This window comes from Petaurus breviceps, unplaced genomic scaffold, assembly GCF_028583685.1.
Source record: "Petaurus breviceps papuanus isolate PSGF00001 unplaced genomic scaffold, PetGlider_PUasm1.0 90686, whole genome shotgun sequence".
Classification (NCBI taxonomy): domain Eukaryota; kingdom Metazoa; phylum Chordata; class Mammalia; order Diprotodontia; family Petauridae; genus Petaurus; species Petaurus breviceps.
In genome coordinates, this window is record NW_027187309.1 from 6543545 (window position 1) to 6557652 (window position 14108).

Here is a 14108-nt window from a genome sequence, read left to right on the forward strand (position 1 = left end):
TCACAGCAACCACCCAGCGCCCTGGAAGCGGGCTCCCAGCAGCTCCGGCCCCTGGCAGTCCTCAGCAGGAGTCCTTAGCAGAAAATCCTGCTCCCAGCAGCTCCAGCCCCGATAAAAGAAATATGCAGAAGAGATTGCAGACCCCATATTGGTTTAACAATATATTGGAAGAATGGATCAACTACTGTGACTAGGGCACTGATTGATACTGGGGCTGAGGCCACACTTATCTATGGAAACCCCGATAAGTTTAAACATGGAACTCCTATTACCATCACAGGTCTAGGAGACACTGAAATATCAGCCAGACAGGTTAAAATAACAATGAAAATTGGGCAGTTACCTAAGAAGGAATATGCTGTGGTTGTTGTACCCATTCCTGAATACATCATTGGAATAGATGTATTGAGAGGCATGACTCTGAATTTACCTGAAGGAAGATACCAATTTGCTGTGAAGAAGATAGGAATTAATACAGTTTTAGTGGGAAAACTAAAAATGGACCCAATCACTTTACCTGAACCTTCTGAAGTAATTACTTTAAAACAGTATCGTGTGCCAGGTGGGCAAGATGAAATTGCCACTACTATAAAGGAATATGTTGAAGCAGGAGTGTTAGTCCCTACAACCACAAGATGGAATAATCCTGTCTGGCCAGTAAGAAAATCAGATGGGACGTGGAGAATGACTGTGGATTATAGACAGTTGAATAAGGTGACTCCTTCTTTGTATGCTGCTGTTCCAGATACCATCACCTTAATAGAAAGGATCCAGAAATATGATGGGACTTGGTATGCAGTTATTGACTTGGCAAATGCCTTCTTCACCATCCCAATAGACTCTAAACAATGGGACCACTTTGCTTTCACTTGGCAGGGTAAACAATATACTTTTACTCGCTTGCCACAAGGGTACATACATAGCCCCACTATTTGTCACAGGATTGTGGCTGAACAGTTGGATGAATTAAAGCTACCTGGTGTACAGCTTACCCACTACGTTGATGATATCATGATACATTTAGTGCCTTGTGAAAGGGAAGACCAAGGGGTTGACCCCTTCCACCAATATCAATAACTATGGGGCATTAGCCTAGCACTAAGAAATATTTAATGGAAAGACGTATTTATAAATGTGTATCTCAGAATTCATATGAAACCACTTCAGATCTTTAGTAATAGAGACCCTTTGAATGGGTTCCTTAATTAAAAATATATTCTATGTGGTATAATGCAGCATTGTACAGTGAGAAATAGTTAATAAAAGCTAACATTTATATAACATTTAAAGACTTGCAAAGGACTTTATTCTTGCATGTTAGAACAATGCCCTCAGGGTTTAATCTGTAGCATCAGCTTATAAGAAAAATCACCTTAAAACCAAACAAAATTGATCTACTACTGTCTGTGTGCAAGGTACTGTGCTAGGTTCTAAGAATTCATATGGTATCATTTCAACTCTTTAGTAAGAGTGCCTTTGAATCCAGTATTATACAGGAAGGCATAGTTAATTATAGCTAATCTTTATATGGCACTTAAAAGTTCACAAAGGACTTTACATATATCATCTCATTTCATTCTTATAACAACCCTGTAGGGTGGGTAATGTTTTCATTCCCATTTTACACATGAGGAGAGTGAGGCTGACAGAGGTTAAATTACTTGTGTAGGGTCATAAAGTTTCTGAGACAGGATTTAGATTTAAGTCTTGCTGACACAGTCTACTTCACCCCACCCCCAGTAGCATAGGTGTATAGCTGTAGAAGTATTTTAAGTGTTCCCCTTCTCATCCCCACTCTCCTTCATAATTGAATGCAAAGTATTTGCAAGAATTTTGATATTGTGTTCTTTTAGTTCATTCCCCCTCTCCTCAATCTAGCACATAGTAAACATTTAATAAATGTGCTTAGATTAAAAGGATGAATAAATGAATTGGCATTAAAAATGAGCATACTGTGATGTTTGTGTATTTTACCAAGGAAAAAGTCCTGTAAGCATTCAAAAGTAGCTTCAATTTTAGAATACATGTAAATAACATCTCTAATTGTAAGAATCCATATTTATTGACCTTAAAATTTACCCTCAAGTTAATTTCATTTGTTCACATCAAGGAAATTGCATTCTTCTACTTAATGACACAGTATTTTCCATGAACATCGTTTTACAAAGAGTGATATAATGCTAGGGAGAAAACCAAAAGCAACACATCATTTTCTTTGAAACTGAAGCAACTTATTATTTAATCATGCTTTAAACATTTCTATGAATCATCAGTGTAAGGTTGATTATATTTTAAAATTCAACTCAGAGAAAGTTGTCACCAAGATCATGTTATTTCAAGTTGAAGAATCATTATTACCATGCTTTCAGATACCATGCTTTTCTTCACCCCTTAATAGTGGCAATACAACTATGAAAATGTGAGAATTTAAATAAAACCTGGAAGTCAATTCTTTTGTTATGTTTTCCCTTTATTTCTCTTCTCTTCTTTCCCATGAACATTTCATTAGTGTTTAAATTGAACTTAGTTTTTGAAAGTTGCGTATATGCTCTCATCCCTTTTATCATAATTTTATATTTATTTTGCTTGGGAGTAGAATGGAAAGAATGCTGTTGCACAGAAGAAATTTGTCAAGTGGCAAAGGCATTAGCCATACACAGTGCCACAAATGGCGGCATTTTAGAAAATGACTAGCTGAACAGGTGCATACTTTTTCATATTCCTGTTGATATAGCAGAGTTATTTTTGTCATTTATAGTGATTAATTAGAGAGATTTTTATAAGTAACTATGGTTTTGACATGTCATGAATGGGAATCATATTGTAAAATGATGTGGCATCTAGGAAGATAATAATGATTAAAAGATTGTAGGATGTAAGAGATAGAAGGGACCTTAGGGACTTCCTAATCCAATATTCTCTTTTACAAGGAAGCAAACTCAGACCAGAGGGGTTAGATTACTTGCTCAATGTCAAATTGGTGGCAGAACTGGAATGTGACCAAAGGTCCCTTGGCCAAAATCTACTTAACTCACAGGTGGATTGTTCAGATTGTTGTCATTCAGATTAAGCTATTCTATATGTATTATCAATGTTTGAGTAAAAGAGCCCATTATAAATAATACCAAAACAATACTTTTTAAAAAGTGTCAACAATGGGAGGGCCACTAGTGTTCATCATCTTCAATACTGCAAGTTCAAATGAATAAATTGAGACAATTTCTCTTTGATTCTGAAAGCATGGCAGGATCTTTTTGTTCCTATCAAAATTTTTTAAAGTTTCTTTCATCAATTAATCTTGTGTAAAAATCTTATTAAGAGCCTACTATTTCCAAAGTCTATATTAGTCACTGTGAAGACAACAAAGAGAAAAGAAATGAGTAAGTCAGTCTTTTCTCTCAAGGATTCTACAGTTTTTAGAGGTAAAGAATTATAGACAAAAGGTCAGGTAATAAAAGTAAGGAATTGCAAGAACAGAGAGTTTTAAGGATAGTTAGGTTTTAATGGGAAAAGATAATGGGTAGAATATTTCTAGAAGATATTGCATGGCATAAGCAAAGCTTTGATATTGGAATTGTCAAGTCACAAGGTACATGTACATGAATAATGAAAGCTACAAATGAAAAACAGGTTGAGGAACTGTTGTAGAAGATATTTGATTCTAGGCTAATAGAATGAACTTTATCTGGTACCTAGCAATAAACCACTGAGGTGGATTTTTATTTTTTAAGTAGAGAATGATATTATCAAGAGTTCTTGAGAATGGGCACCTGGGAGAGTATTAATATTATTAATAGAGGTTGGGAAGTCAGAAAGAAAAGCAGGATTCACAAAGAAATGAATGCAGTTTTAGACTTATGGAACTTGTGGTAAAAAGTAAGACATCCAGGTGAAGGTATCCATTAAAGATTTGGCATGCTGATCTTGAGTTTAAGACAGAAATTAGGACTGGGAATGTGCATTTGTTATTCAATGAGGTGGAAGTAATAATAGATGGCATATGAATGCATGAAGTAACCAATACAAATGCTAATGAGAAAAGGGAGAAGGGCCAAGAACAGTCTTAGAGAATGTCTATTTTGCTAATATGGAAGAAGAATAAGAAAACAGAGAAATGGTGACTAGAGAGATAAGAGCAAAAGTAGCAAAAATATGGTAATAAAAGCCTAGAGAATTAGAGAGAAAGGTAATAAATAGCTATTTAATTTATAAAATTATGAAATGATAGAGGCACACTCAGTTCATTGGGTACTCTGTGCAAACAATACAGAAAGTACAGAGGCAGGCAACAATAAAGAATAGAAGGCATGGGTACAGAGAATGGAATGGTGAAGGAAGGAAAATAGTGGTTGGAAGAGGATATGGAAGGTGAGAGGCACAAAGATTCACTCACATACCCATAGATTAGAGTTTGAAGCACTTGGCAGCATGGAGCCAATGGAGATGGAAGAGGGCTTGGTGTGCAAGAGTTTGAGGTCTAATTTTCATAGGTTTTTACTTTTTTTGGTGGAGGGAAACAGATGAACTCTTGCCACTTTGCAGTTCATTCATTAACATATCCAAATTATCTCAGAGATGTGAGAAAGTCTTTAATGTTAACATATGTCCATCATTTCAAAGTTATTGGTACCATTTGAAGGTCTGCTTGTCTTATTGTAGATAATTGTAGATCTGGAATGTATCTGAGATTTACATATCATGGGACCAAAAGAACCTAACAGAAAGACCTACATGGCTAATCCTGATTTAGCACATATTACCAAGAGCTGATTTTTAGTTAGTATGTGATAAAATTTGTAAATTATGTTCCTTTGATCTTTGGGATGGTTTGTACATGACTTCTAGGTTCTCTGCTGCAATCTTATTTCCTGCTATTGCCACTTTATACTAGCTACTTATAAACATACTATTTACTAACTAGAAGGGTGATAGTGGTGAGGGGGGTCAGAATAAAACACAATTTTAACACAGACAAGGTGGTCAACAGTGACAAGTCTATGCTACATAGATTTCTGGTAAAATGAGGACTGAGTCAATGTCATTGAATCTGCTCTTAGGGTACATTGGGAAAATGCAGTTTCAATAGAGTAAATGGACAATAGTTAGATGCAACAAATTAGGAAGCTAAGGGTAATTAAGAAAGTGAATGTAGTGAGGATGGATGAGCTGTAAAAATGTTTGGCAGTGAATGTGAAATACATAAATAGGTTAAGGAAATTATAACACAAAAAAGATTTTGTTAAGGATGGAGAAGACTGGAAAATATTTTCACAAAAAGGGAAAGAGTCAATCGAAAGTTAAAGATTAAAGGTACAAGGAGAAAATATGGAGTAGGATTCTGGATAAGATTGTTAGGAAAGGAAAAAGATTCAGATATGTGAAAGGCAACCTTTAGAAGGAAAATCGACTCTTCCTTGCTGGCAAGAGCGAAAGAAGAGAAGATGAGTAAAAACACATTTGGGTTTGGAGTTGAGAAGGGGGAATTAAGAATATCACATGGTCATGACTTATTTCCATCATTAAGTGGATTTCATCTGTTGACTGATGAGAAGGGGTTGGTGAATTTGGACTGAAAAAGAGTGGAGAAAGTTTGGAATAGGTATTTTTAGATTGCTAGTGAACAAAATTATATCAAATATAATTGGAGTATTATGGCATTGATTCTTTAAAAAATTAAGTGGTCAAGCTCCATCTTTCAAGATCTTCCCCCCATTAAAAAGTAACTTTTATATTTGCATTTCTAGCACTAACCATTGTGTTTGGCACATGTAAGTTTTTAATAAAGATATGTTACTCACATCTTTAACTGCCAGATTGATATTTTTATATGAACAAGGGTTAGATGATCACTAAGGTCCCTTTTAGATAAAACTAAAATATTCTATGACCCTATTAATTTTCAACATATCACCATTCAATTTTATCTTATTTGATTCAGGCCAATGATTTAGCCCATCAAGTACTTTTATGATCCTGACTTTTCCATCCTCCATATTAGTGTCCTTTCTAGCATCACACCATTTTCAAATTAATCTGGTATACTTTATATGGTTTTATGCAAGTCACTGAAAAAACAGAACATTATAAAGAGGAGTAAAGGTCCCTGACTCACTTGGGTAAATACTTTCCTCTAAGTTGACATCAAGCCATTAATGATTATACTTTGGAATTAATTATTTAACCAGCTCTAAACCTACTTAAAGGAACTATCATCTAGCAAACTTCTCTCTATCTTTACCAGACTAAAGCAATAGGTTCCCCCCCACACCCAATTCCTTACACTTTCACAATTACACTAAACATAGTTGTTCTTATATATGCTTAACATATGTAAGACCCGACCTTACCTTTCACTCCTATTTAGTCACAACCTAGTGTTCACGGGGCGGCCAGGTAGCACAGCGAGTAAGAGCACTGGCTCCAGTGTTGGGACGACCTGGAGATCAAATCCGGACTCAGATACTCAGCACCACACCCAGAAATAACTGGCCGTGTAACCTTGAGCAAGTTACTTAACCCCGATTGCTTAAAATTAAAAAAAAAAACAACCTAGTGTTCACGAGTCTTTCCTAATCTCTAGGAGCTACACAAGCTACTCTTCTATGCTATTTATAGTTTTGCTGATTGTAGGTAGTATGCCAAAGACACTTGGATTCATTCCCTCTACCTATCTTTTTGAGAGATAAAGTGATATCTTTAGATAGCCTCAGTGGAAATAATATTAGTATGAACCATCAATAAAACACCAAATTACAGAAAGTTGGAAGGAAGCATAGAGGTCATGTTACTCAGTTCCCTTTTCCCACAGACAGAGATCTACTAACTCACATACCCTCTATTTCTGATTTTCATTGGTCATTAATATCTTCATATGGTCAACTTAATTGCTTTGGATTTAAGGTTGTTCTTAGATTTCAAATAGATTTTCTTTTACGTATTTTGGTAGTAGATAGCCAAATTGAGGAGGGGTAACTTAAATGCATTTAGGGTTTTTTTAAATAAATGTCAGGAATGTACATGACATATGGCTCCACAACAAATGCTTCTGTACAAAGATTTTATTTGTCTTGACAAACTAGAAGGTAAATGATTCAGTTCTGTTCAAATCTATAAATTAGTGTAAGCCTTTTCTTTGTCAATTCACTTTCTACAGACTTCTGCCCAAGAATTTTACAGAAAGGATAATGTTAGAGTTCCTCTAAGGAACAGGGTTCCCATTCCTTAGAGAGAGGATAAGATGAAACCAAGATGATGGAGTTCATACAGCAAGCCAACTAAACTCTCAACATTTTTCTCCAAACATTTTTCAAATAATACTTCAAATTAAATTTTGGATTTTTGGATTTATGGGCAGGACCCATAAAATGTCAGAGTGTGACATTTTTCCAACCTAATATCATTTAGGAGGTTGGCAGAAGAGGTCTCTGACATTAGGGAAGGGGCTGGCCTGGAAGAGATGTAGAGGCAAAACAAACCATGGTCCTTGGAGGCATCTGGGATAGCAGCAGCAAATTTGGTAGCTCTCAGCCCAGAAAGAGCAAGGCATTTAGGTAACTGGTCAGAAAGAGATTATAGGGGACATTTTTCTGGGTGCAGCTGGTGCTGATTGACAGCTCTATTAACCATAAGCAGCTCTGGTTCAGAGTTCTATGGTGGAAAGGGATGCTTATAGTCTGTGACAAGAGAGCACTGCCTTTGGTTACAGTTCCAGGGTTAAGAAGAGCATTAGCACTTTTGGGTGTAGGGGTAAAAAGGTTCTTCCTGTGTAAAGATCAGAGTGCAGGCCAGGAGAGTAGTCACCATACCTCTCTCTCCAGATCACATCACCTTGGAAGCACGCAAAACTTGTAGACACCCAGAACTAGTTCTGAAAATAGCAGCAAGTCTAAAGCTTAGGACAATATCTCCACACTCCAAAGTGAACAGGGCCCAACTTTAACATAAAGTTCAAATGGGCCAGAAAAAAAGAGCAAACAACAACAAATAACCATAAGAAACCTACTCTCAGAAGAAGATAATGTCAAAAACAATTACAAGCAAAGCAAAGAAGAAAAAAAATGCTGATTGGATGCAATCCTAATAAGAATTCCTGGAAGTTTAAAAAAAGCACGAGTGGTAGAGGGAAAAATAGGAAAATAAATAAGAGTGATACAAGACAATTATGAGAATAGAATTAATAGCTTGGTAAAATAAGCACACCAAAAATTACAGATGAAAATAGCACATTAAAAAAAACAGAATTAGCCAAATGCTAAAAGATGCATAAAAATCACTGAAGAAAAGAACTCCTTAAAAACCAAAATTGACCACATGGAAAGAGATATACAAAAGCTGACTGAAGAAAATAATTCCTTAAAAAATATAATTGGTAAAGCAGATGGTAAGACTCCATGAAATACCAAGAAACAATAGAATAAAGTAAAAAGAATAAAAAATAGAAGAAAATGTGAAATATCCCATTGGGAAAAACAATTAGCCTAGAAAATAATTCAAGGAGAGATAAGTTAAGAATTATTAAACTACCTATAGCTATGATCAATAAAAGAGCCAGAACGTAATATTTCAAGAAATTATCATGGAAAACTTTCCTGATATCCTAGAACCAGAGGGTAAAATAGAATCAAAAGACTCTACTGATCACCTGAAAAAGATCTCAAAATCAAAACTGCCTGGAAATTACAGCCAAATTCCAGAGCTCCCAGGTCAAAGACAACATACTTCTATCAGCAAAAATTTCCTTTCAAATACTATGAAGTCATAGTCAGGATCACACAAGATGTAGCAGCTAGCACATTAAGTATAGGAGAGCTTAGAATATCATATTCTAAAAAACAAAAGAGCTAGGATTACAACCAAGATCAATTTACCCAGAAAAATCAAGTATAATTCTTTTGGGGAAAATGGATATTTAATGAAATAGAGGAATTTCAAGCATTCCTTATGAAAAGATCAGAGATAAATAGTAAATTTGACATTCAAACACAAGATTTAAGTAAAGCATAAAAAGAAAAGAACATGAAAGAGTAATCAAAAGAGACTCAAAAAACATAAACTGTTTACATTCCTATATGGAAAAATGATACATGTAACTAGTAAAAACTTCATCACTATTTGGGCAATTAGAAGGCAGATATAGATAGAGGGCATGAACATGAATCAATTGTGTCAAAATGATCTCTTTAAAAAATTAGGGGATGAGAAAGAGAGATGAATTGGGAGAAAGGTTAAGGGAGAGGTAGAATGGGAAATTTTTCTCACAAGTATGCAAGGAAGAGCTTTTAAAATAGAGAAGAAAACGGGGGTGTGGCAGGAAAAATCTTAGAACTCATTGAAATGGGTTCAAAGAAGCAAGAATCTATCTATCTATCAATCAAATATGTGCATGTGTGCATGTATGTGTGGGTGTAGACCCTCAGTTGGGTACAGAAATCTATCTTATACAATATGGAAATAAGAAGGGCAATGGATGAGATAAATGGAGGAGGGAATGATAACAGAGAGAGCAGATTAAAGGGCAGTTTTCAGAACCATAATTGACTTTTGAGGTGGGACAGAATAAAGAGAGGGAGAGAGAGAGGGAGAAGGAGAGGGAGGGAAGCCAGGAGTGGATAGGAGAGAAGATGAGAGAGAGAGGAGAGGAAGAGAGAGAAAGATGGAGGTGGGGGAGAAAGAGAGACAGAGAGAGAGGGATGGAGACAGATAAAGAGAGAGAAAGAAAGAGAGAGAGAGAGAAGGAGGAGGAGGAGGAGGAAAATAGGATAGAGGGAAATACATAGTTAATAATAACCATAACTGTGAAGGTGAATGGGATGAGCTCACCAATAAAAGAGAAATGGATAACTGAATGGATTTGAAACCAGAATTCAACAATATGATTTTTGCAAGATGATCTTGAAAGAGACAGTCACATACAAGAGTTAAAATAAAGGACTGGAACAGAATCTATTATGCTTCAACTGAAGTAAAAAAAATGTGGGAGGAAAAATGATATCAGACAAATCAAAAGCAAAAACAAACAAAAGTGACAATGAGGGAAATTGAATTTTGCTAAAAGGTGTCATAGACAATGAAGTAATAAAAATATAACAAGTTTTTCTAATAAAGACCTCATTTATCAAATATATAGGGAACCAAGTTATCCATTTATCTATATGGGTATGTGTATATATACATATATATCTGTATCTATTTTAGATTAATTCTCCAATTGATAAATGGCCAAAGGATAAGAACAGTTTTCAAAAGAAGAAAACAAACCTATCTATAGTCACTAGAAAAAAATGCTCTAAATAACTATTGATTAGAAAAATGTAAATTAAAACAATTCTGAGGTACCACCTTGCACTTACCCTAGATAGAGGTACACCCCCTTCAGATCTGTGTTCAATTGTCCTTATACTCCAAGAAACTCAGAAACTTATGATATAGAATAACCCTTGCTAGAATCTTTCCTCAATTTTATGCTGCCACTGTGGACTTAGGTTATCCTTGCCCAATGCCATCTGCATCCTTGTGATTTAGATCTTCAATTTCCTTGAGCCATTTAAGACCCAAGGGCACTGAAATCTCAAAAAAGGAATAGCAGAGAGACAGACAGACATATAGATATAGATAGATAGATAGATAGATAGATAGATAGATAGATAGATAGATAGATAGATAGATAGATAGATAGATAGATATAGATAGATAGGTAGATAGATAGATAGATAGATAGATAGATAGATAGAAGCATGCCTGTAGGCATGCACAAAGGAGAGTACTACTCAAATCAAAGCAGCTAAGGTGAAGGGAGGTGGGAAGTGCAATAAATAATATAAGTGGGACTCTCCAGACTATACAATTGAGATTCAGAAGGACAAGGGGTGATGGGTCTTAGAGGGGAAAAAAAGATTAATTATTTTTCTTGTCTTTTAATGAATGTTTTTGTCTCTGTGTCTTTGTAAAGAATGTCCCTTTATGACTGGAATGTGCTTCCTCCTCACCTCTGCCTCTTAAATCCTTCCCTTCCTTCTAATCTCAGCTTAAGTGCTGCCTTGTAAATGAGCCCTTTCTTGACTCCTAGCTAATGGTATCTCCTTTGCCTTCTTGAAATTACTTGGATAACTGAATTTCCAATCAAGAAAGGTATATTTTGCATGTTGCTAGTATATATGAGGACATATGGCTCCAGTGTTATAAATAAAATGATGAGATAATATCATTTACCTATGTAAGGTATAGAGTTGGTACCAAAACATTTGAGATAGTCACTCAGTTTCTGAGATTTTATATGAAAGTCATATGGTAACTCTAAAAATAAAAAGTTTGGTAGATATATGGGGAAACTGAGTCCTCAGTATGTTTCTTATTTTTAGCTTGTCTCCCTAGATCACTTCAGAGAGTTTTCCTGGGGTGAGAATGGGCCCATTCACTTAACTTAACTTAAAATCTTATCTTGCTCCCAAAGATTACATTCAGTCTTTGTATCTTCTGATATTTTCCAATTTGTAAAATTTCTCCAAATTGTTATTTTGCTTGAATAAATGGATTTACTATTATGATCCTCTCTCTCTCTCTCTCTCTCTCTCTCTCTCTCTCTCTCTCTCTCTCTCTCTCTCTCTCTCTCTCTCTCTCTCTCTCTGTCTCTCTCTCTTTGTCTCTCTCTTTCCTTCCTTCCCTCCCCCATCAGTGTCTTCTGTGAAGGATTTAAGCTGATAAGTATAAACTAAGAGTTATACAATTATACTCTCCCTGAAAAATAACTGGGGAAGTATCTCTCCTTTTTAACTCATAGACATTATACCCCTAGGTCAAAGACAATTGAGTGAAATGAAGAGGTAAAATTCTTATCTGATACCCTTATTGAAGATCAGCAGAGGAAGGAGGAATCATTCTGTTGTGATCTTTATCATCATCCCTCAAGGCAAAAATTTCTTGGAGAAGGGTAAGCCAGCATGGAGATATATATCTGTCCATGGGACTTGGGAACCAAATACAAATATTTAGGCAACCAATGGGTAAGGTCTTTCTAGAGGACCCCTAGGTAATAGTGTCTACACTGCAATTCTCAAATTGTTTTGTATTTTGTGTATGCGTGTATATATATATGTGTGTGTGTGCATGCACATATATGTAAACATATATGTATGTATTTACATATTTTCTCCCACCATGGAATGTAAGATCTTCGAATACAAGAACTCTTCCAAGTTTGCCTTTATATCCTGAATAAATGCTTGTTGATTAAATGAATGTCAGAAAGTATGCACATTTGTGTCATGAACATTAAAATGTACAAGGTATCAGGTAAAATTTGCATTAATGATGTTTATATGCCTTGATGAAGTACCAATGGCAAAAGTTTTTCTTTGGTTTTAACTGTGTAAAATTGATATTAGGTTAATCTGGGTCATAAATTTCTCTAATTGTCTTGCAAAACAAGTAACAGGTATGCCTTGTGGTATTGTTGTAAGTTTTATTTTGTTACAGCATCAAACTCTCCAAATTCTCACATTGTTACTTAGTCATATAAATGTTTCTTCCCCTCTACTACATTGCAAACTACTTGAGGATAGTAACTATATTTTTTCTATTTATGTTCTCATCTATTATTCCAGGGTCTGGCACATAGTAGGCAATTAAATATTTGCTGAAATAAGTGGAATAAAAAGATCACTAACTGATACAAAGTAGTGTATAATAATTGCCGAGTAAGTGGTACAAATGTGAGAGAAACCATGATCTTAGGAATCAAAGAATATCAAATTGTGACCTGTCACTCTCTTTGTGATCTAAAGCAAGCTGCCCAGCCTCTATAGGAGGAAAGGACTGAAGTAAGTAGTCGCTATAGTTTCTTCTAGTTCTAAAATTTTATGATTATAAGTAACATGAGAACCCAGAGGAAATGGTGTTCTGAGATGGGGAAGGGGAGAACAGCTTCACAGGAGGAAAAAAGAATTCTTGAACTAGGCCATAGTAGAAGAATAGTACTTATTTGGGTTTGGGGATGGTATAGTAAGGCATTCAGGCAGAAGAACACTGAGCAAAATTGTACATGTGGGAATATGGGGAAGGGAGACGATGCATGAGCAGGCCACTTTGCAATGAAAGAAATGCTAAGTAAGGCAGATTACTGTACCCTTGGGCATCTCTTCTTAGTCATAATGCTGCCAAATGTTTTCTCTAATCATCTGCCCTTTCCCCTACTTCCAACCTACTTCCCCAGACCCAAATACTTCAGTGTGTTATTAGAATGCTACTCTTATAGAGATATTTAAATATAATATTTTTCTTTCCAGTTTACAAGAAAATCCATCCCTGCATACTGATTCTTTTCTTAGCAATGTCTCAGCTCCTGAGAGAAGGCACCTCTCTCTCCCTTCATCTCTTCCAAAAGTCCTTTCTTAAACATTGGACTGTTAAATTACCACCTTTAAGTGTCCCCAGGTATTGGAATAGCCTGAAACTGCCTGAAGGGGTGGCTTTTCTGAATAATTTCTCACAAGGTAAAAGAAAAGAAGCAGCCCTTCAAGTGACTCTACATACAATTATTATTTTTCTCTAATGGCACCCCAGATGCTGTTTCTAACTTTGCAATAAAAGAGACAGAGGCAAAACACACAAAAGAATGAAGCCCTTAGCAACAAAAACAAGTCAAAAAAAGATGTAAGAATGCAACCAAGAAGTCACATTGGAATTTTCATCAGGGCACTATTATTATAACTCAGTACCTTCATTAATTACTTAATAATTGATCTTATAAGTATAAAAAGAAAATAAGTTCTCCTTAAGAGATATTTCTATAAGACTTTAAGGTTGGCTGAGTGTTTTCACTATGACAATCCTGAAAAGTGAATAGTGCAAAAATGTTAAGTATCATTTCATTGATGAGGAAGACAGTAGTGGGAGTAGTGGAGATAGAATTGTACTTAGAGTCAGGGATATAAATATTTCCTCTGACATACAGTAACTTAGCAGACATAAGAGTCATTTAACTTCTCAGTGTCCTAAACAACTCTAACACTGTAAGCTATGAAGGCATTGCTGATTTTCACTTCTGGACAAAACTTCCATTTTGGGAGATCTTAGCAATAAAGTCATAGCTTTGTTTTTTTTCTTTAAATTTT

The 14108-nt window shown here is 35.4% G+C and overlaps 1 protein-coding gene across 1 annotated transcript in view; it reads right to left on the reverse strand.

Annotated features, from left to right (window-relative positions):
- CSMD1 (CUB and Sushi multiple domains 1) overlaps positions 1-14108 on the reverse strand; it is a 2654573-nt gene that overhangs the window by 1691370 nt on the left and 949095 nt on the right. The gene's annotated exons all lie outside the window — the stretch shown is intronic.